We start from the raw sequence: 25643 nt of genomic DNA, 5'->3' as shown, positions 1-25643 counted from the left end.
TATAACTGGATTCAAGTCATACAAGTATGTTATTTAATCACAACATAGTTAAATTAAAAAATCAATAACAGGTCAATAAATAGGAATTAAAGAAAGATCTCTAGAAAATCCCCAAGTATTTGGAAACTAAAAAACATATTTCCAAATATCATGTGGATCAAAAAGATATCAAAGAGGATTTTAGAAAGGATTGCAAACTGGATGAAATGAAAACACAACAAATCAATATTCAAAATTTGTGGTACAGTAATGAGTGAGAAACTTATGGCACTAAATCCCTATGTGAGAAAAGATTCAAATCAGTCGCTTCAGTTCCAACTTAAACATCTAGGAAAACAAGAAGCAATTACGTTCAAAGTAAGTAGAAAGAAAGCAATCATAAATCTAAGTACAAAAATGAATGAAATAGAAAAAAAAGAAACAATAGAAAATAAAACTGACCCAAAACTGGTTGAAAATATCATTTAAATTGAGAAACCTCTAGTCAAACATATCATGGGGGGAAAAAAAGGAAAAACAAATTAGCAACAGCAGGAATGAAGGAAGTGACAACACTACAGATTCTACAGGTATTAAATGATGATAAGGAAATACTATGAAAAATTTTATGTCAATAAATTAAATAGACTAATCCTTGAAAAACACAAACTACTAAATCTCATACAAAAAGAAACAGATAATTCAACTAGCTCATACCTATTACAGAAATTGACATTATATTTAAAAACTGTTCTATAAAGTAAATTCAAAGCCCAGATCACGTCACTGGTTATTTCCACCAAACATCTAAGGAAGAAATCATATCAATTCTGTAAATACCCTTCCATAAAATTGGAGAAGGAATACATTCCAACTCTTTCTCTGAGGCCACTGTTAGTCTGAAATCAAAACATAACAAAGTCATTACAAGAAAAAAAAACTAATGACCAATATCCTTCATGAATATTGGTGCAACTATTGTAAACAAAAATTTAACCAATAGAATATAATAATATATAGTAAGGATACTATATCATGACCAAATGGGGTTTATCCCAGGAATGATAGGTTAGTATGACATTCAAAAACAAATCAGTATCATTCATCATCTTAACAAGCAAAAAAATGAAAAAATATATATAATTATTTTAATAGATATAGAAAAAGCATTTGCTAAAATCCAACACCCATTCCTGATTTAAAACACAAAACAAAACAAAACAAAACAACCTCTCAGCCAACTTTCAACAGAAGTAGACTTCCTCAATTCTAATAAAAGGCATCTATCAAAAACGTACAGCTAATACACTTAATGGTGATAAAATACACTCTTCTTAAGATCAGGAAAAACACTCCAGGCACTTCCATTATACATTGTATTAAACGTTGTTATTTACTATGATAAAACAAAGAAAAACAAACAAAATAAATGCAAATTGAGAAGAAAAAAAGTAAAACCGTCTTTATTCATAGTAGATATAATTCTATATGTAGAAAATCCCAAAATTCACACAAAAAAGCTAATATAACTGGGGTGCCTGGGTGGCTCAGTCAGTTAGGCATCCAACTCTTGGATTCAGGTCAGGTCATGATCTCATGGTCATGAGATCTAGCCCTGCCTTGGGCTCCATACTGACAGCATGGAACCTGCTTGGAATTCTCTCTCTCCCTCTCTATCTCTGCCCCTCCCCCAGCACCCACTTGCTCTCTATCTCTCAAAATAAACAATAGTAAATAAACATTTTTTTAAAAGCTAATAGAACTAATAAGTGAATTTAGCATTTATTTAAGAAACAAGATTAACATAAAAAATCAGTTATATTTGTATATCATAGCAAAAATTAGAAATTATTTTTTAAGGGACTCCTAGGTGGCTCAGTCAGTTAAGTGTCCGACTTCGACTCACGTCATGATCTCATGGTTTGTGAGTTCAAGCTCCACACTGGGCTCTGTACGGACAGCTCAGAGCTTGGAGCCTGCTTCGGATTCTGTGTCTCATTCTCTCTCTGCCCCTCCCCTTCTTGGGCTCTGTCTCTGTCTCTCAAAAATAAATAAATGTAAAAACAAACTTTTTTAAAGAAATTATTTTTTAAATATCACTTCTAGAACCACAAAAAATATCTGCAATACTTGGGATGAGTATGAATCAAGATGTGCAAGACATGTACAGTGAAAAACTGTAAAATATTTTTGAGAGAAATTAAAACAAAAATAAATGAAAAAATATGTGTTCATGGGTCAGACAGTTAAAATTGTTAAAATGTTGTGATAAATTTAAAAGTGTCCCCACAAAATTTATGTCCACCCAGAACCAAGTAAATGTGACCTTATTTGGCAATAGGGCTTTCACAGATATAATCAAGATGAGGCTGTAGTGGAATAGGGTAGGCCCTCATTCAACGACTGCTACCCTTATAAAAAGAGGGAAATTAGGACGCAGACACACAGGGGAGAAAGTCATGTGAAGACTGAGGCAGAGATCACAGTAAAGCACCTATAACCCAAGGAACACCAACGATGGCTGGCAACCACCATCTGTTTATGGCATGATCTCTGTAGTTATTCAAGGGCAAATCTGAAGTGTAAAAGCAGCAAATCAATAGAGATTTAATGAAACTGTATGCCAAGCACTTTACACACTACATATTTAATTTTCTTAGTGATTCAGTGAAGTAATATAATCAACCCATTTTACAGATGAGGAGACTGAACCTCAAAGGAATGAAGTAATTCTCAAGAATTGTTCAGTGAATGAGAAGGTGAATTCAAACCCAGGTTTGTCTGGACAGATCATTCTGTTCTTACTCAATAACACACCATATTGGATTATTCTGATTTCTGTGTACTCATTTAAACACCTGTCCACTGTAAGAGTATGGGAGATATGACAGAGGATACACTATTAGATAAATAAATGTCCATTGACTCATCACTCATTTATAACAGAATTTTTATCAAACAACTATTTATAAAGACCCGACAAGGTTCCCTGTACTAAGCTCTCATCAGCAATAGATATTTATTTTTAAAGCCAAAGACACAGTTTCTGAGTTGTAAGGAAATACATGATTCTTTAGCACAATGCCTTAATACTTAAGAAGTGTAACCCCCAGAAAGATGAGATGGTCTGTCCAAACTCAACAGAGATAAACAACTCAAGTCTCTTCTGTGCTACACTGAATTCATGAATGGACATTGTGCAAAACTCTGGGAGACAGTGTAAGACTCAAAAGTATGTGAAATATTACCATTTCTCTACAACCCCTATGTACATGAAAGGAAAATAAACAAATAAAAAAATGTTACATAATAGAAAATTAAGTGTAAAAAACCTCTAAGAAGTTAGAATTTACTAGTTTTCAGGAAGATGCATCAAGTCTTTTGTAGTCCTGCTTATTACCCATCTTTTCATTCAGCAAGACAAGTAGACAGCATTATACACACAAAGCAGTGGCTTCTTAATATCTCCACTCAGTAGAGACAGTTATTATGTTATAGATATTGCTTTTCCACTGATGTCTCTATTGAAAATCACCCCAAAATGGACTAAAGACTTAAACATAAGACTCAAAACCATAAAATTCCTAAGAGATGCAAAGGGAAAAAAAAATCCTTGGCATTGGCCTTGGCAATGAATTCTTACAGATGACACCAAAACCCAGGCAACAAAATAAAAAAACAGGCAAGTGGAATTGTATTAAAAAACAAAACAAAACAAAAACAAAAACAAAAACAAACTTCCACACAGCAAAGGAAACAGCCAACAAAGTGAATAGAGAACCTATGGAATAGGAGAAAATATCTGTAAGCCATGTATCTGATAAAGGGTTCGTATCCAAAATCTATAAGGAACTCCTACAACTCAATAGCAAACAAGCAAATAAACCAATTTTTTAAAGTTCAAAGGGGTAGAATAGACATTTCTTTAATGAAGACTTACAGATGGTCAACAGGTATATGGAAAGGTGCTCAATATCACCACTCATCAGAGAAATGCAGATCAAAACCATAATGAGATATCACTTCATACCTGTTAAGATGGCTATGATCATAAAAACAAATCAAAAGAAGCATTGTTGAGGATGTGGAGAAAAGGGAACTCTCATACACCATTGGTGAGAATGTACATCAGTGCAGTCACTATGGAAGGCAGTATGCAGGTTCCTCAAAAAATACAAAGAGAACTACCGTATAATCCAGAAATCTCATCTGGATATGTATATATTCAAAGAAATTGAAAACAGGATCCCAGAGTACCGCATTCCCATGCTCACGGCAGCATTATTCATGATGGCCAAGGCATGAAAGCAACCTGAATGTCTGCTGAAAGATGAATGGATTAAAAATATACTATTGGGGTACCTGGGTGGCTCAGTCAGTTAAATGTCTACTCTTGGTTTTGGCTCATGCCATGATCTCAGTTTGTGGGTTCAAGCCCCATATTGGGCTCTGTACTTTTGGTAAGAAGTCTGCTTGGGATTTTCTCTCTCCCTCTCTCTCTGCCCCTCCCATGCTCTTTATAAATAAATAAATAAATAAATAAATAAATAAATAAATAAAAATTTTTATTAAAAAAATAAAATAAAATTTTATTTTAAAAATAAATAAATAAATAAAAATTTTAAAATGTACTATACATACAGTGGAGTATTAGCCTTAAATAATAAAATCTTGCCATTTGTAACAACATGGATGAACCTGGAGGACACTATGCTAAGTGAAATAAGCCAGACACTGAAGGACAAATACTACATGATCCCACTTACATGAGGAAACTAAATGCCCAATTCAGAAGCAGAGAATAGAATGGTGGATTCCAGGGACCCAGGTAAGGGGAGAGCCAGGTGGTATTGGTCAAATGGTATAAAGTTTCAGTTACACAAGACAAATAACTTATAGAGATCTACTATACAGCATAATGCCTAGAGTTAACAATACTGTATTGTATACTTAAAAATGTTCCAAGATGGCAGATCTTACGTTAAGTATTATTATCAAGGGAAGAGAGGAGAAGGGATGGGAAGGGAAGGGGAGAGGAAGGGATGGGAAGAGAAGGGGATAGGAGAGGGGGAGGGAAGGAGAGGGGAGGGGAAGAGAAAGAAAGAAAGAAAGAAAGAAAGAAAGAAAGAAAGAAAGAAAGAAAGAAAGAAAGAAAGAAAAGAAAAGAAAAGAAAAGAAAAGAAAAGAAAAGAAAAGAAAAGAAAAGAAAAGAAAAGAAAAGAAAAGAAAAGAAAAGAAAAGAAAAGAAAGAAGGAAGGAAAGAAAAGGAAAATAGGGTAGGAAGAAACTTTGGGAGGTGATGGATGTGTTTATTGCATAGATTATGCTGATGATTTTACAGGTAAATTCTTATCACAAAACTCATTATGTAAAACTTTCTGAATCTGAATGCTAGTAATACTTCAATGAAGTATTTTCTTATTTTATTATCTTCTTTCTTTCTTTCTTTCTTTCTTTCTTTCTTTCTTTCTTTCTCTCTTTCTTTCTTTCTTTCTTTCTTTCTTTCTTTCTTTCTTTCTTTCTTTCTTTTGAGAGAGAGAGCAAGAGTGGGATAGGGGCATAGAGAGAAAGAGGGAGAGAGAGAATTTTAAGCAGCCTCCACACTCAGTATGAGCCTGACACAGGGCTCAATCCCACAATCCTGGGATCATGACCTGAGCCAAAATCAAGAGTCGGATGCTTAACCAACTGAGCCACCCAGGCCCGCACCCCCCTACCTTATGCATATTTCAAAAATACTTTAAGGGAGCCTGGGTGGCTTAGTTGGTTAAACGTCGTACTCTTGATTTCATCTCAGGTCATGATCTCATGGCTTGTGGGATCAAGGCCTGTGTTAGGCTCTATGCTGACAGTGCTCCCATGCACAAATGTGCACGTGCTCATGCATGCTCTCTCTCTCTCAAAATAAATAAACTTTAAAAAATGCATAAAGTAGTATGCTAAATAGTAACACTAATAATAATGAATACTTTTGTGTTACTCCTTCTCCTGCCCCAGCAAAGTATTTTTGTTCTAAAAAAGAAAAAGATAAGTACAGAAATAAGTTTCTTCTTGCTTCTTAAATTAAAAATAGGCATTGTGTAATGAAAGGGTCATCTGGCTGGGGTCTGAACACCTAGATTATAAACGTGGTTTTGTCAACAAAACCTCTACTACTTTGGGAAAAATCCCTAAAACTACTCTGCATCTCTTTATTGATCTATAAATTATGGTGGTTGGATTAAAGGACCTCTATGGTGTCTTCTGACTCTAAAATTCCAAAAATTTTAGAAACTTAGAAGTTAGAAATGCTATAAGCTCCCCTCTGGCAAGAAAGGAAGTGAACACTTACTAATCACCAATATGCTACAATTCTTCATTTATTACACATGCACACATACACCACGGAAACATGTTAGCATTTCTCTTCTGAGCATCAGCAGAGAAAAATTCTATATCCCAAGCCCAGGGACAGAGGCAGAAGTGCTGTCTGAGATGAAGACAATTTCTTCTTACGTGGATTTTCAGCCCCCACATACCACCTGACCAACTGAGTATGTTCCCCGGGCCCCTGATGACAAAAACCAGAAGGTGCAAAGTGGTTTACCCACTACCCAGGCTCCGGCGATCCCCTTCAGTTGTTAACACTGTAAGTGTTCAGATTGCTAGCAGAGGAAGGGCAATCCCCCAGTTCTGCACAAAAGAATTAAGTAGAGCCACACAAAGGCGCCCAAAGCAAGGACTAGACCCATGAGGTCATCTCACCGAGAGGCCCTCTGATTCCCTTTCCTGGTTTGTCGTCGCTTGCTGACCTCGATCAGACTGTGCAGCCACAAAAGGTACGGAGCACCCGTGAAGCCGCACACAGGCAGCCCAGCTTCAGAACCCTTATCTGCAGGTGACACTCACAACCCCCCACCACCACAAGTATTTCCTGGCTACGATTAACAAATATTTTGTCTAAAGGAGAGGTAGCTGGGCTGTTACTTTTGCTTTTATCAAACCCATAGGAGAAAACAAATGTCTAGAATGCCTAACTAGTGATACAAGGAAAAATCCTGTCCCAGAAGCTCAGCAGTCGGATAGGTAGAGACACCTAGCTCCCTGAGTAAGCAGAGTGGCGGCTGGTAATTTCTGTGCTGAAGATTCATTACAGTACTGACCATGGGGGCCGAGCTGTCCAGCAGTCAGAGAAGGAAGCTTACATTAAAATACTATCAGATATTTTAATAGCTAAATACAAGTGAATGGGGCCCAATCTACTCCACCTTGTGGTAAATTCTGTTTTATTGCTGTGTCCCACTGTGCCTCCGGTATGGATGGATAGAATGTCACCACTGGAAAAAAAAAATTTTTTAAAACTTCAAGGAGCAAATGATCTCTGCTGTATACTCAGTGTGATGACTAGAGTCCTCTCTAGGAGACATGTCATGCATAAAGACGCCAAGGCATTCAACAGTCCACGGATAATCTCTTCAGGCATATAGCTACTTCTGAATTTAGGATGATAGACCCAAAATCCTGCTGTCGTGCCTTGTTACAGAAAGCCAAAGTGATGTGCACATAGAGTCTCCTCCCAAATCTACGTGGACAGGGGCCGCCAGGATGCATACAAAGAAAACCACTGTGCCATCTGTAATTGGCACAACACAGAAATGAATGTGGATAAAAGCTCTCTGGAAAAGGGCAGGATTCTAATAATCTCCCATTATTCAGGGATGCCTTGCCAGCTGGCAGAACCAAATCCGGGCGCATTCTCAGCCAGTTCTCATCTTTGGGATGCAGTGAGGTGAAAACAAAGTGATCAACCTGGATTTCAGATTTATTCGAATTTGCAGTTCACGTTCAGCGTTCCCAGACCTGCCATGGGCCCCCACCACTTCAGAGACCTGTAACTAGTGAAGCTGGGCCAAGGCGGTAAACTCACTTTGCTGCCAGAATGAAAACATCCCAAATCGGAGCAAAAATGTCTGAGGATATAACCTGCAAAAATATTCTACACATACAAAAAGTTTTATGCAAAAAATATTTATTGCAACACTAAAATGGCCAAAACTTCGAAACATTAATATCCCCAAACAATGGTTAATAAACTATGCAATATCCGTCTCATGGAATATTATGAATCCTTTGAAAACATTTACATTGACTTTACAATAGTATAGAAAACCCATAGATAAAAAAGATACAGAATTGTAAATATACAACATTACATCAAGTAAATGAGAGAACACAGATGTTGAGAAATGAAACACAAAGCCCGGAAAGAAAACAATACCAAAATGGTAGAATTAGCAGTGTTTTTCTTTGGTGGTAAGATTCTGAATTGACTTTTATTCCTCATCCCATTTTCCTTTAATTTCTAAGTGTTTCTAGTAAAATACCCCTTGTTTTGATAATGGAAAAGAAGTAAAAAGACTTTTAAAATGAAGTTTTCAACCAAGTTCTAAGCTAAACACTAATTAAACTTTATATTTTTGTATGTATCTTGAGCTGGCCTACACACTCTCAAGGTGCCTGACATGAGGCTTCTTCCTAGAGCTATAGCTCCTCCCTCCCCCCAACAGCTTAGGGGAAGTTGAAGAAGTTCAGGTTGCTCTTCAAATACCAAAAGAATATTCAATTGTCTAGGGATACTTTAGCCCTGCTGGTGAACCTTGGATTTCAGACTGTGAGTGCTTCTAAAATAGCCCTATTTGGTGAAGTGTGCTTTTTGATCAGACTGCTTTTAAGAAGACAGGCCAATGGCTGAGTTACAAGCATAGATAACCACAACAGCATTTTAAGGAAAGATCAGCAAGCTGTGTGAATCCAAATGTACCTGCCTATAGCTCACAGGGGTGACTCAGTGAGCCACTAGAAATCCAAATGACTAAAGCTTTCAGTTGCTTTTAATTTTGCACTATTGTATCATATTGACCAGTCAATAAGGGCCTGGTCCTTAAACCAGATCTAATGTGGTAGTTGAGCTAGATAATAAAGGGTCTGTTCTTGACTTCACATGGTGACCCTACAGTTGAAAAAACTCTGAGGGGCAAGAAAGGATAATCTAATCTGATTTTCCTCGCTCTTTTTTAGCTGGGTAGACTTATGAGAGCATAGAGGGTATGGGTTGGTTTATTTAGTATAGTTTCAAATAGCAGAAACCTATTTACGTAAAATAGGTGAATGTGCTATAAGGTTATAAACATGTCTCACAGGAACAAGCAGCCAGGCCTGAAGAACAAACTGGAAGGATAAACTAGAATCTGTAAAGAAGGTCTTCAGCCTCATGTAGCTGTGCATCTCTCTGTGTTCTTCCTATTTATTTCTCTCTGTTTTCCCCATGTACTGGCTACCAACCTGACCATCAACAACCTTATTTAGAAGTCCAGCCACCCAGAGAAAGATGGCTCTCACGCACGCTCTCTCATTCTCTCTAGCTCTCTCCTTCTGTCAGTCATCTCCATCTCCATCTCTAGCTCCCCTCCCACAAGTCTCTATATCTGGGAGTCCGATTGGCTGCATTTGGGTGTAGCACCTACTCTGGACCACTCAGCTGTGGTCAAAGGATATACAGTCACTTTGCAGAAATAAGGCTTCTGAGAGCCCCGCACTTACACAACCAGACAGATAGCAAGAGGCAGGGAAGGCCAGGAACAAAGGAAGAAGAAAAAAAAAAAACAACCATCTACTGAATGCATCATTCATGTTTCCTCTTTGGTAGTTCAATCTTTTTGTCAAAAGATAAAAATCAAGTTTGAAAAGATATTAAGAACAGCAAGGACATGAAGAATATCATTCCCCTAAGCCTTCTGGATGAATCTCCTAGAAGCTCTCACCAAAGCTCTGACTGGAGACAAAGTGACAGAAGAAATATCTGCAAATATTACATGTGTGTAATAGAAGGACTGAGACAAACAAGATGGAGATTTTGTTGACGGAAGAGGATGTTCCAACTCTCAATAGTGTATAAGCAAAATGTTAGCAGGAAAGGTTTAATAAGGATAGCAAGTAACGTAAGGATGTGGGCTTTCTCGCTTTTAATAGTTGAAGGTCAAAAATAGGGAAATCTGGAAAAACCAATAATAGAGGAAGAAGCTTATTGGATGTAAAAAGAAAAAAAAGTAAATACTAGGAAACATCACATAGTTAACTAAAATTAGAACATAGGAGGCAAAAAAGGAAAGAAGAAACTCATACTCATTTCATCATTAATCATAGAAAATTAATAAATATTGTCTAAAGAAAGAATTAAGGTTATCATATAAAATTACAGTTTTATTGGAAACAACCACAACAAAAATATAAACTTTACTAATTACCAGAAGGAACACAAACATAAAGCAGAGAAAGCAGGGCAGGCCATGAAATATTTTTAAAAGCTATCAGAAATAAAGCATAAAATAAAATAATATGACAAAACGAAGACCAAACATATTTTTATTGCAGCAGGAATAAAAGAATTATATTTATCTATTAAAAGGAAAAGGCTTCTATATTTAATTACAAAGCAAAACCAAATATATACTATAAATGTAAGTTGAACCTAAACTGTTAATTTAGAAATCAATTTAGAAATTCAATTTGAAATTGATAAACAAATTAAATTACTTTCTTACTACAAAGAGAAGTCCAAAATCATGATATTAATATCACACTGATTGACCGAAAGACGAGACATATAAGATGAAAAAAGAAGAAAGCTTTAAAATGATAAAGGATACAGTTGTCAGTAAAACCATAACAGAACTATCTATACATTATAAAACACAGTATCAATATTAACAAATGAAACTAGCAAATATTGAAAGGAGAAATAGAAGCAATTAGGGGTAGAAAATACAGACCCAGACAATCTAAATAATATAAATAATAAAGTACCTCTAATGACATACTTTAAAATCCCTACCATGGAAACAGACTATGCTTTCTTTCAAGGATCCAAGAAAATGTCACAAAAATTATTAGGCCACACACACACACACACACACACACACACACACACACACACAATACTCCATGAATTCTAGAAAGCAGAAATAGTCCAGACAAATTCGCTGGTCATAATACAATAAAATTAGGAATAAAAATAAAAAGCTCATATAATCTGAAAATAAAATAAAGAACCCTCTCTTCAACTAACTTGTGTCAAACACAAAATGATAACCGAAATTACAGAGTATCTTCACAGATTATAATAAAAACATGCCATACCATCTAAATCCATTCAGATTTTTTGAGTATGGTGTGCCGGCTCAGGAAACACAGCCCCTTTCCTGCCTGGCAGCAAGGGGAAGCTCCAGCCAGGTCCTGACTTCAGGTGTCTTAAGGCCTGACCAGCTACTCTCCCCCACAAACGAAAGGGGATAATGCCAGGTTTTCCCAGAAAATGTATCATGTTCCCTTCTCCCAACAATATCATGGATTTCATGGCCTTTTCCATCTGTCATTTCTCTCCTATTTGTCCCTGCCCCAAACTGTTCAGTTCAGTAGGGTATAAAGCCAGCCAGTTCCAGTGAGTAAAATATTCTTACTGCAATTCAGCAAACATTGGGGGAACTTTTGTATGCCACAATGCACTTCTGGAAAACACTCCCCAGTCTCTCAGAGGGACTCTCTTGCCCCCTGGCATTTATTGGTGGTTCTCTCCCCCAGTTGGATTCTGTCCCCTAGATGAGGGGATCACAAACATCTCCAGTGTTGTGGAATTTCAGCCACGAGTCTCCCGTCAGGGGAATCTCTAGACTTCTCTTGGAGCTCCAAGTGAAAGATGTGAATAGAGAGCTGACTGTCCAGTTTGGCTGCATCTTTTGAAATCTTATGAAAACTTGTCTAGAAACTCCTTTAGAAATGACCATAGTCATCACCCGATGTCCTCAGCTCTGAGCATTGATTAATTTCCAACAAAAGGATATATCCCATTCCTCATCCTGTTATACTGGCTTTTATTGTCTCCTATTATTCCACGGACATCAGCTTTGCCTGTCCCTCACTAAATACAAGCTATTACATACCAGAGAACAGACCTGATCATTCTTCTGTATCCCTAATCTACTCAAAGCAACTACCACAGACCTGAGTGAAAATCACTAGATTAATTAATACATAATTAATTGTCATATTACAGATTCATAGCTTGTGAGGCTTATAGATTACTTGATTAATAAATTACTTGATTAATAAATTACTTGAGCAATAAACATGTAATTACTTGTCATATCATAGATTCATAACTTGAAGCATGATGATAGCAGACTGAATTCATCCCCACGGTGCCCCACTTATACTCCCAGACACCAATCCATTCCCTACATAGTTTTAGAGAAGGACCAGATATGTCTGGCAGAACTCTGGACTTTTCTACCATCTGAGGTCCTATTTTTGCTTCAGGGATACTTCTGTGAGACAACCCATTAATGACTGGTTCTTCTGATACCTCTAGAAGACCTCTGTGCACATCTGTTATACTCTCAATTCCACCTGCTAAGTGGTTAGCAACCCTTCCTTCAGTCAACTTCAATTAATAGATAGATACTGAGGACTTCCTACATGCCTGTCCCTGAATCCATAAAATAAAGAAGATTGAAATCTGAACAAAGGAATTCAAGTCAGGGGAAATACAGACGTGTAAGGAAATCATTGCTCTGCATTCTAGTGAATGCAGAATGTTGCACAAGTGAAGATGTAATCAATTCTGGTGGGTGGATGGTCTAGAGGCTTCATTGAGGGAAGCAATATCCAAAGTAGGCTTTGAATTAGCCTGTAAGATAAAGAAAGGGATTCTCGCAAACAAGAGAAAGGAATGTGTAAAACCCCAGAGACAAATATCACAACCACTCCAATTTATGCTCCCCAATTTCCTCTCAAAAGAATAAGAAAGTTAAACTTGAAATGCTCCATATAGAAGCTACACATGAAAAGATGATACCAAATCTGCTCTATGTTGGTATATACCTATTTGTCTTTCTGCCTATGTTTTAATCAAATCCAGTTTCTTTTTTAAAATAACACCCAAATGTTAATATGGAAGCATATATCTAGGTTTTGGCAAATCTATAAAACTGGGAAAAAACATATAGTATATTCTCTAAGAATTATGTATTTCAGAATTGAAAATTTGCCAAACTCTTTTATTCATAGTAAATAAGGAAATCAAGCTATTTACCAAAAGAAATGCAAAGCATATTATATTTCAGCGTCTCTGAAAACATCTTAGTTTGCCATTTTCAGAAGTAATCTGAGTTGACAGTGTTTTCGCTTACTTAAAACAGCAAGATGCTGGGAACATTTCTCAGTTGAAGTGCTAAGTTAAAACATGTCAAGTTTCTTCCCAAATCCAGAAAATCATTTTAGGATTTGCACAGACAAATCCATGTAATCCTCTTGATTTTCAATCTACTGAAATCAGTGGTTAAACAAGCAGTGCCTTTGCTTCTGCACCTTACAACTGCAGCTACGGCTCTGGCCATCGAGGAACCATAGGCTGCAGAAATGAATGGACGCATATTCCCTGGCTCCAGAGCCGTAGTCTGAGCCTTCGCCCCACCCTCCAAGGACAGCCTATTTCTTTGAAGGCTTCTCCTTATCCAAAAAATTCAAAAGGGTGTTTTTAAACTCTATGTTAAAATATAAAAATGTAGTAAATATCAACAAAACATACACTTCAGGAAGACATCCTACATTCATCTGTGGCTTCTAGTACACTCTGGCATACTGCCACCTACCCCCAGTTGTAGCAGTATGAGAAGCCGAATTTTTGATTGCAAAGAGACTCAAAAGCACTCATAATAATGGCTAATATGAACCAGTGCTTCCTGCTTCAAAAGTATAGCCTGATTTAATTCTCTCAACTACCCTACAAGGAAGGTACTACTATTTACTATCATTAATATCCCTCTTATGACAGATAAGGAGATTGAGACTTAAAAATGGAAAATATATGCCCAAGTGAACTGCTCATGGTAAACTCAAGAAGTCTCATTCCAATGTCTGTGGTCTTGACCACGCTTCCACTGCCTTTCACAGGCATGATTTAGATATCTTCAATTTGGGGGGCCTGGGTGGCTCAGTCAGTTAAGCGTCCCACTTCGGCTAAGGTCATGATCTCACGGTCTGAGAGTTCAAGCCCGTGTCAGGCTTTGTGCTGTCAGCTCAGAGCCTGGAGCCTGCTTCAGATTCTATGTCTCCCTCTCTCTCTGCCCCTCCCCCACTCATGCTCTGTGTCTCTCTGTCTCTCAAAAAATGAATAAATGCCCAAAAAAATTTAGATATTTTCAATTTAAACTATAAATTTTAATTTTTTGACGATACCAGTAATGTGTACATAATACCATATGAAAAAACATCTGTCATGAGTTGAACACTCTGAACCTCTCTCAGTAAATCCTGTAGTACTCATTGGCCATCATGATAAATAAAATGTGTATGGTATTTCATACCTCAAATGTACAAGGGCACGAAGGCACTTCCAGAGTAATCCTCAAATATCTAGTGCCATATCCTCCCTACCATCTCAGAGTATAAAAGAAGAGCATTCTTGGGGCGCCTGGGTGGCGCAGTCGGTTGAGCGTCCCACTTCAGCCAGGTCACGATCTCGCGGTCTGTGAGTTCGAGCCCCGCGTCAGGCTCTGGGCTGATGGCTCGGAGCCTGGAGCCTGTTTCCGATTCTGTGTCTCCCTCTCTCTCTGACCCTCCCCCGTTTATGATCTGTCTCTCTCTGTCCCAAAAATAAATAAAAAACGTTGAAAAAAAAAATTTAAAAAAAAAGAAGAGCATTCTTCTCCAGACATCTTCCCTGCATTTTATGGGTTTTTTTTGCATTTATTTCTCTTATGTGTGTGCCTGCTCCACCACTGTCCATTTCAGGACAGTACAAACCCAGTCAATTTCAGTACACATTATTTCCTTATTGCAATGCAAGGCAACATCAAGAAAGAGGCAGCCCTTGCTGTTCACTGCCCTCTGTGTACTTGAAATGGTCTCATAAACCCATGGCCCCACTGTTAAGTAGACTGTAATTCTCATGGTAAAAGAATATTCTAATGGAAAGACAAAGACATAAATAAATAATAGCTATTACCAGCAATATATCATTGAGCAAATAACACTATGACTGTAAATTTCTATTATTTAAATACCAAAATTATTATTCAAGTCCTACCTAAAAAGCACACATTTCTGAACCATTAATTATACAAGAGACTTCCACAGACAGTCACACACAAAAGTTCCACTGCATCTATCATATCTCTTCTGCTGCCTTACTTCTCCCTTCCCTACATAGCCAAGTATCTTCAAAGAGATGACTCCACTTTTTTTTTTAACTTCCACTCACTTCCCCATTCAATCCCTCCTGAATAGCTACTTCACTAACACAGTTTTCTCTTGAGTCACCAATGATCTCCACATTACTGAAATCAATTAAGGTTTCTATTGCTCATATTCCCAGACCTCTTAACAGCATTTGACAATGTTGGCTATTACCTCATTCTACAAATGCTGCCTTTGCTTGGTTTCCAAGAAAAACATTCACCTGGCATTTTCTCCCTACATCTCATATTTCCTCTGCAAATGCATGCTTTTCTAACCATCATTAAAATTTAGAGTTCTTAAGGCTTACTCCTACATGTTCTTCTAAGGGAGTCTCATTCAAAACTAAATATCCTGAGACAAATTCACATCTCTAGGATCAACCTACCCTTTGAGCTCCAGACTCATATATTTCACTACCTACTTGATATATTACTTGGTTATGTCAGAGGCACCTCCATACCCAACAAGTCCATTATCATACTTGTCATCTTTCCCACCAAACCCAGTCTTTTACCAGTGGTTCCAACTTCATTGAATGTTTTCATCAATCAGCCTTTTATACGGGTACAGGCTAGAAGTCAACTTGACACCACCTTCTCCCTCCCCCTATTTATATGTAATCCATTACAAAATAATGTCTATTTTATCGCTAAATGTCCCATAAATTTACCCACTTCTTTCTGTCTCCATTGACACCACCATGTGCAAGCTGCCATCTCTCCTACCAGAACCTTTGCAGTAGCTTCCCACTATTCTTCCTCCATGCACGCTAGCTCCTCTGATCTTTTCCATACAATAGAGCCAGCAAGAATTTTGCAAAAACCCACATCTGATTACATTATGCCCTATAAAAATATTTTAATGGTTTTTCATTGTTCTTAAGAAAAAGCCAAATTCCTGTCATGATTTTAATGTCGTGCATCGTTTGGCCTCTTTCTCCACCTCCATCCTCACCATGCATCAAGCTTTCCTTTGTTCTCACTGCAGCCACCCTAATTTTCTACCCATGTTTTCTGGTTTGGACAACAGGATTTTTGACAATTGTGTTTTCTTTCCATGAAACATTTTTTCACCTGTCCTTTCATCTCCTTCCACCAGGATCTCTTAGCCATGCTTGGACCTTGGCTCTGGGATCACTTCCTCTAAGAAGCCTCCCCTGGCCATCTTATCCTCCCTTCAATACACATAAATCTATATCAGCTTCCATCATTAAATTGCACCCAGGAACATTAACTTCCATCTTATGTATCATTTCAAACAACATGAGCATTATGATTAACCCATACCTGACTGAAGCTTCAGTAGAGTACAGATTATACCCTTGTTTATCAATATAATCCTAAACCTTGGTACATAACTGAGCACATATTCAATTCTTAAATATATCTGTTGGATGAATGACTGAATGAAACCTAAAGCTATATATTAAAATCAAATAAATATCTTCAAATAATTTTTCCCACATCCTGAGCATTTCAGAAGATTGATTTAGGTGATCTAAATCAGTTTTTAAAAATTTTCAATCTTGGTAATTTCTGCTATAAAAACAGGATACAGTCAAAGTTATTTCAATGAGGTTAGAACTGAATTTAAAATGTAAGTACTGTGGGCTAAGGATATACAGAGGTTTTACCAAATGTGTTCAGATTATTTCAAATTTCACATTTCTGCATGCCTGTGTCTCAGTTCCTCAGGGAAATCTGTCATTGCCTGTCCCTATTCCCAATTTAGTAGGGAACTATTAGAAAGCATGGCAATTTCATTAATTGTGCACTGGCTCTCTTCAGTGTAAGTAGACTCTGCATAAGAAATAAACCTCAAGGAACTCCTCAAGGAACTCCTAATCTAGGAAGGCAGGTATAATTCTGAGTTCATATCCCCAGTACCAAACAGCATATAAAAATATGTACATTTAAAAAGAAAAAGAGAGGGACTCCTGGATGACTCAGTCAGTTGAGTCCGACTCTTGGTTTTGGCTCAGGTCATGATCTCAAGTTCATGAGTTAGAGTCCCACATCAGGCCCTGCACTGAGAGCATGGAGTCTGCTTGGAATTTCTCTCTCCCTCTCTCTCTGCTCCTCCTTGGCTTGTTCTCACTCCCTCTCTCAAAAATAAATAAAAAACATTTTTAAAAAATCTTAAAAAAAAAAAAAAAAAAGCAAACAAAACCTTAGTTTAAAAAAGAAAAAAAAAGAGGGGCACCTGGATGGCTCCGATGGTTAAGCGTCCAACTTCAGGTCAGGTCATGATCTCACAGTTTGTGAGTTTAAGCCCCACATTGGGCTCTGTGCTGACAGCTTGGAACCTGGAGCCTGCTTCAGATTCTGTGTCTCCCTCTCTCTCTGGCCCTTCCCCTCTTGAGCTCTGTCTCTCTCTCTCTCCTCAAAAATAAATAAACATTAAAAACATTAAAAAAAAGAAAAAGAGGGATGCCTGGGTGACGCAGTCCACTAAGCATCTGACTCTTGATTTCAGCTCAGGTCATGATCTCATAGTTTGTTGGGATCGAGCCCTATGTCAGGCTCTGTGCTGACAGGGCAGAGCCTGCTTGGAATTCTCTCTCTTGTTCTCTCTCTGCCCTTCCCCGGCTCATGCTCTCTTGCTTTCTCTCTCAAAATAAATAATAAACTTAAAAAAAAAAAAAGGAAAAGAGAAACAACTCAAAAGAAAAAAAAGCATAAGATAATAGGTAATTTCAAGAAGATGACATCTACAACACCAAATAATCTATACTACACACATACACCTGTATGAAGATGGTCTTGACTTGGTCTCTTCCTACCACATAATTTTATCTCCACTCCTGCCTGGAAAATGACCTACTTAGCTACTTCTCCCAGCCACTTATAGTTTTCTGGCTAAGTTTGCTCTCTGATTACTACCAACAAAGGAAATATAGAAACCCTTATTCTGAGGCAAAGGGACAATTCTTTTTCTTGATATTTGTGCCTTAAACCTATGCTAAGTAGAGACAGTGAGAGTCAACACACATAATTTGGGAAGGGACAGTCATTTTAACAACAAAATTCCAAAACAGTCTTGCTTTTGTGGACTTTACAAGAATACACAATCACTGGAACACAGGCTAGTGTCCTTCCCAGAGGTCGGGAAGATGCTCTGCAGGTACCACTTCATTCAGCTCAAAGTCAGTCCTCTTCTAGCCTGGATACCTGCAAATTTTGTAGTTTAGTATCTTGACCCAATCTTTTGATTTTTGCTGTGCCCACTCTCCTCCATAAAATGGAGCCCCATCTCTCTGACCACTGAATACCCCATCCTTCTAGACCTAGAACACATGCCTAGCTCTTGCCCATGTCTTGAGACAACTCGGCCTGCAGCTCACATTTTGACATGCATGCCCCTCCCTCCCACTTTCAGGATGGCTTTCATGGCGGTGCATCCATTCAGACCCATGAGACTCCATGTTACCACACTGGCCCCTCTAAAACATTTCCCTTGCATCCTATCCAACCCCCAACACAGTGCTTTTGTGAGAAAGGTTATTCTTTTTTTTTCACTATCACATTTAATTTAATTGCAGAACTTTATCTAAATTTTTAAGTCATTCCTCAGAATTCTGTGTTTTATGTTAAACATATCCATTCCCTTTCAACTTTCATATGTGAACAGTTTCCCTGGTATATAATTCCTTGCAGGCCTCTTGGGCTTCTGTGCAGTATTCTTAATTCATGGGACCTCAGTGTGAATACAGGATTCCTGCCTGAGAAGAATTAAATACAAAAAGGAACATGGATTTCCCTCCCTGTTCATTAAATATGAATCGTATTTGTAGGATATCATTACTATGTTAGCAACTCATCATCGTGTCTGATCAATCTCCAGGTTCATTTCTTTCCTGTTCTAGAACATATATAGTTGTTTCCCATTTTCCAACAGCATGATGCTCTCCGTACTTATTTTTTTAATTCCTAAACTTGATTCTTAGACCGTCGCTTTGTTTTAGTCTACTTGTCTCACTTGACAAAATAACTTTAAATTATCCTGTCTTCAAAGTGCTAACTTTTTCAAACATAGTTCCATTTACATTTAATAACTTATTACTATTATTGAGGTAAATAATAATGATGACTCATTTATTTTCCTCTCACAGTAGAAATTTCACATAGGAAAGTAACTGATCTCATGCATTCCCTGCTGTCCCAAATTTCATTTTTTCTAGTATTCAACTGATCCAGGGTTCAAAATGCTTATCCTACATAACACCTTTTTCCCTTATTGCCAAATACCTTGAAAAGTAATGTACATGTACTGCCCACCAGTTTTCACTTCTCAGTCACATGTCAAACCATTTCAATCTGACTTCCAATCATGGCAACCTCCTGAGAGGGCTTTCTTAAAGGTCAGCATTCACAACCTAATTGGATAAGTGGCCTTTTCTTTGGTTTTTAGCTCATTGAACTCTGGATCTTTTGTCACTACTGATAAGCCTTCCATTTTAAAGATATCTCTTCTCTTGATTTTCTTGACAATACTTCATCCCATTTTTTCTAACCTCTCTGACTTCTTTTCTTAGTCTCCCACACTAGATTCTCTTTTTAAATATTGTTAGTACTAAAACTCTATCATTAGTCTACTTCCTTTATTCTCTGCATTGTCTCCTCCAGGGATTGATTCCATGGCTTCAACAATCACCTGTATGCTGATGACTCACAAATGTATTTATCACATTGACCACCAGCCTGAGTTTCAGAACTGTATTTGTAAGTATCTCTACTTGAATGCAATATAAGCATCTCAAAAATCTTTCCACAAACCCTACTCATCCTGCTATATAAATCTGTACAATATGGCTAATAATAATACTTACCTAGTAGAATTATTAAGGTAACACTAGCTGCTTTAACAGATAAGCCCAAAAATTTGGGGGGCTTAATGCAACAATATTTTATCTCTCCTTTCAACTTCAATGATGGAGAAATAAAAGTTGTGATGCTCACACTTCTCTATACGTATATTCACTCAGGGACTCAGGAGAGAAGGAAAAGATGCCACACATAACACAATGTGGGCATCAGCCTTAATTGGCAGACAAAAAATAAAAGAGAAAGCAGGTATTTTTGTTTGTTTGTTTGTTTGTTTTAAATGGGTCGTACTTGCAATGGTACGTATCACTCCACACATATTCCTTTAGGCAAACAAAACTCAGCCCCATGACCTAATTACAAAAAAAAAATCCTTGGGAACGTAGTCCAACTCTATGTACAGAAGAAAAGAGAAACGAGTTTAGTAAACAGGTAAACAGCTCTGCCACAACTATGGAAATTAAATTAATTAACACATGGCTAGCACTTGGCCTAACTCATAGCAACACAAATATAGGATGTGTTCAGTCATGCAATCTAGAATTGCCAGGGTCAACTTTTGTTGTTCACTATCCCATGGTCATCAGGTCATACAATTCTGTCTTACAATTATCTCTTAAGTTTAGATCCTTCTCTCCATTTATATTGCTTTAGCTCTATCGTTCTGAATGCTGGTTTGAAAATAGCATTACATGAGGGGAATTGTTTTAGAAAACAATTCTGATGCCCAGGTCCCAATCCAGATAATTAAATTAAATGTTTGAAGTATCAAAATTATATTAAAGCTATCAATGTAATCCTAATAGACAACCAAGGTTGAGAACTCCTGCTCTAATCCAACCTCCTCTTTGCCTCACCCAGAATGACCTCATTGAAACACCTATTTATCATTGGAATTTCCTTTACTTCAAAATTGTTTTTGAAATTCCATTGTGTAAAGTAAAGTGTGCACATCTAAATGGGTTTTGATGATGATCCACTGGGGAAGTAAGATGCTTATCTGTATGGTTTACTTCATGCTATTTTAATTTAATCGCTGTCAGAGTTTTATATTGTACATAATTTATTAAGACAGTAGAGTCAAGAGATTTTCTTATTTAAAATTCGTTACTGACTCTGAATTCTCCAATGTAGTAGTTTTCTATGTAGAATGTAAGAACCTGAGGGGATATACATGTAATTCACTGGGGTCTTACACTTAGATCTTATTGTCAAACCTCACTAGAACTTTTGTACAGTAGTAAAAGGTTGGAAATCTAACAAGTCAAACACACACACACACACACACACACACACACACACAGAAGATATGGAAATAGTTATAAAAATAGAAATAGGCTGAGCTAGAAATAAATCCACCTCACATAAAAAGGACAGGATGCAAACTTGGAGCTAGGAGGAAGGAAAGAATACTTCCCCCAAAATTTGGTAACTATTTTTTAATGTTTATTATTGAGAGAGAGAGAGAGAGAGAGAGAGAGAGCGTGTGAACGCGGAGGAGGGGTAGACACACACACACACACACACACACACACACACATACACACACAGAATCCAAAGCAGGCTCCAGGCTCAAAGCTGTCAGCACAAAGCCTGATGCGGAGCTCAAACCCACGAGCCCTGAGATCATGACCTGAGCTGAAGTCAGAAGTTTAACCAACTGAACCACCCACGCACCCCAAGCCCACCATTTTCTAATGATGTCTTACAACATATGTTATTTGAAAAGCCTCAAGCTTTGGCCCACTTGGGCCAAAGAAAGTCTGCAGAATACAGTTATGGAGAGGTAAAAAGATGGAACATATGAAAGACCCATTAGGAAACAGAGAAGATAAAGGGGAGAGGTATAGGATGGATCTAATCAGAGTTGCAGAAGGAAAAAAGAGGATGAGGTCGAGGCCATATTCCAAATGGTAAATCTGATGATTTTCCAAACTGAAAGAAAGCCATGAACCCTCAGATTCAGGATGTAAAAATTATGCCCAAGCAGTAAATCTAAATATGGACTTAGTTCATAGTACAACATGAAGACAAAGAAAAAATCTTAAAAGTAGCAGGAGTAAAGAAATATAATTGACTATATTTTACTACTTGAAATAAAATGGAAATATAACTTAAATATTTTGAAAAAATTAACCTAAAGTTATACACATAGCAAAACTTTAGAGAATGAGGATAAAATAAAGATATTTTCAGATTAAATAAAGGCCAAATAAGTTACTACCCACAGATCCCTACTAAAATTTACTATCCACAGATATTGTACTTCCTGGAAAAGAAAAGCTACCCATGAAAAATGGCAGGAGAAAGAAATAGTAAACAAGTAAGTTGGGTCAATTAAACATATATCAAGGTGTTTTGCAAAATAATTATTGCAATAATTATATGTCTAGTATATAGAACTAAAATACTGAACAAAACTAGCATAAATAATGAAAAAAAGTGACAAAGCATTTTAAGGAAGTAACTGACGAAAACAGTACAACTTAAAATCCATGAGGTTAGTAAGCATATTGCCTATTTTCTTCTCTGTTGCATATCCAGCACCTAAAGGAATGCCTTAAACATAGTAAACACCCAGAAAAAAATGCACTGAATTAATACAAATTTTGTTTAACAAGTGTATAAATCAAGGTTCCCCAGAAAAACAGAACCAATAAGGCGCGCGCGTGTGTGCATGTGTGTGTGTAGCGGGAGATAGGGAGAGAGAGAAAGAAAGGGAGGGAGAGAGAGAGAGAAAGAGGTTTTAAGGAATTGGCTTATATTATGGAAACTGGCAAGTTCAAAATCTATAGGGTAGGCCAGCAGGCCAGAGACCCAGGGAGGAGCCAGTATTTTAGTTCAAGTCCAAGGGCTGTGTACGACCAGTAAGGATAGTAACACTGTGGATCAGAATTATTAAATGTGTTTAATCTGTGAGTTTAAAATGATACTAAAAATATAATTTGAAAATATCATTTTTCTTCCTTAGAAGATGCTATTGAACCAAATCATTATTGGGAAAACAGATAGCTAGAGGGGTGGAGTCAAGCAATCTTTCTTCCTTGGCTTAATGAACTATATATCAGGATAGCCAAATATTTGATAATAAGAAGCAATGAAAACACTGAAGATCTGGGTAAAGGCCTTCAGTGACTGCCAGCAGCACACCTACAAACAAGAAACATTTTAGACATTCTTAGGAAAGTAAACAATAACATCTATGAAGTAGTCTTACTAAAAATATCAAACTTAATCAACAATTTACAGAAGATAGAGAGATCAGAGCAACATGTAAATAACACCTCAAGGATGTAATCAACAAAATCTACCCTGTCTACAAACATCCCACTTGCTAAAACAACCACCAAAAAAGAAAAAAGTCAAGAAGAAACTAAATCAGAAAGAGCAATCCCATAGATTGAGACTACAGAGACACATTAACCAATTGCAATGTATGGATGTATTTTTTTGGGTGTTGGACCATCTTTTAAAAATGAGATAAACTTTTGAACATTAGCTGGGTGTTATTATATTAATAAATTATTTATTTATGATATGATAAATATGATATATCACTTTTTGGCATGATAATAGGGTTGTAATATATTTCAAAAGAGTATTTATTATTTAGAGATATATACTGAAATATTAACAACTGACATGATATAATGTTTGGGATTTGCTGCCAGAAAGTTGGTGGGGAAATTGATCATTTTTGAGGCTGGATAAATAAGAGTTCATTATATTAATCTCTATACTACTATATATGCATATGTTATAGGTTTCCTAATATATAAAGTTTATAAAACGGACAAAGATAAGCTAGAGAAAAAATTCATTTTACCTGCCAAATTTGTGAAATTAATATAAGGAATGTGTTTCTTCCTATGTGTGATTAAATAACCCTATTTCTGAAATCTCCACTCTAGTTGCCCTGTCCTTGCAGGAAGGTAATTGGCCTTATACAATAGTTAGCAAAGCAGCATTCTGAAACAAGAAAAGCCAAAACAATTCTAGGCATTAAAGCTTTACGTTGTCACAGACCTGTGTTTTACACTAACCACTTCAACACTTTCTCTCTTTCACTCATTTCCCTACTTACGTGCCCTTGGCTTTCCATCAACACCCCATTAAAGCAAACACTTGCAGTGGCATTTTCTCTGCTCATTTCACTGTGCCTATTAACCCTCCCTATCCCAGACCTCTCTCTAAAGATAGTTAATGTAAAAACCTTAAACCATAATCATGTAATCATACCCTCAATACTTTAAACCTCTATGTGGTATCAAAATGTTTTATTTACGCATTTTATCATAGAGACCTGTCAATGCAGGTTTACTGCAGGGTTTCTGCAGATATATTGGCAGAGTTTCAAGAAATAAGAAAAGCAGAATCAAGGTAACTAGCTTCACTTTGTTTCAAAGTGCAGAGAAGTAAGGTTTATGTTTCAAACGACAATATTATTCAGGTAAGAGCATCATACATTTTGGTGATTCATACCCCAAGGAGGGTTATTCGCCTCTTTACGTGGTTTTGCAGCTTACATGTGCAGGGGCAGTACCAACTACAGTCACTTGATTGCAGCAATGGAGATAGGCTGTCTCTGAAGTTTAATGGGGCAGCTACTCAAAGGCCAATTCAAGTTAATCACTCATTCTGGTTCTATCTTTTGCTTAAAAGACATGCATATAAGAACAAAGAGAAAGCGGAGGAGGGGGTGGTTAATGTGATCTAACACATTCAAAGCAAGATTTTAAACTTCCCTTACTCACTCTGCTTACTGTTTCAAGTCTCTTTAGATATTCGTCCTCATCTTCTTGGTTTAAAGCGTGCTCTTTGTCAAAGCTGCAGTTTGTTTCATTTTGTTTTATTTTGTTTTGTTTTAGTCAGTGTATTTTTTCCTTCTAGTTGCATAAACCTTATTTCCCTTACCGAAGGAAAAATTCTGAGGAAGAGAAGAGATGCATTGTGTCCGTCTCTCTCTCTCCTGAGAAGCTTCTAAGGTCTTCCCACTCTTTCTCATCCTGTAACTACTGACGCCTGGGAAGCATAAGCCCTGCGTCTCTATTTATGGAGATTTTCATACTGTACTGTCTATGAAGAAAGAAAAACAACCCTATCCTTATATTTATCAAACTAGGAGTTGCCAGATTGTTTTGAAAACAGTTTTAAGGGATTCCGTGTCTGAGAAGCATTTTTTTTGTTTTTGTTTTTCTTAAAGGAATCAGATAGCAACACTCCTTTTATACCAATGGTTCTGGCATTTAATTTTACCATGGACTGTATTTAAAATATTTAACACCTGTAAAGTTTGAATAGTCAAATAGTATCCTGATGACCCCAGCTGTGACAAGCATTAACTTTTAAATACTTACTTGTAGAATGTCTGGGGTCCCAAGAAATGAGATTGAGTGGCCAGAGTGGGTGGAAAGGCAGGCATTTAGGGCAATAGTTATTTAATAATAATTATAAACTTATTTCAGTATTTTCACAGCCACTATAGTTGTATAATGCTTAATGTACACCAGTTCTGAAATTTATTGATTAGTGACTTTTTTAAAAAAAATGAGGACCAACATATGGCAT

Source organism: Neofelis nebulosa, chromosome 9 (assembly GCF_028018385.1).
Source record: "Neofelis nebulosa isolate mNeoNeb1 chromosome 9, mNeoNeb1.pri, whole genome shotgun sequence".
In the NCBI taxonomy this organism is placed as follows: Eukaryota; Metazoa; Chordata; class Mammalia; order Carnivora; family Felidae; genus Neofelis; species Neofelis nebulosa.
Note: the sequence above shows the minus strand (reverse complement) of the source record.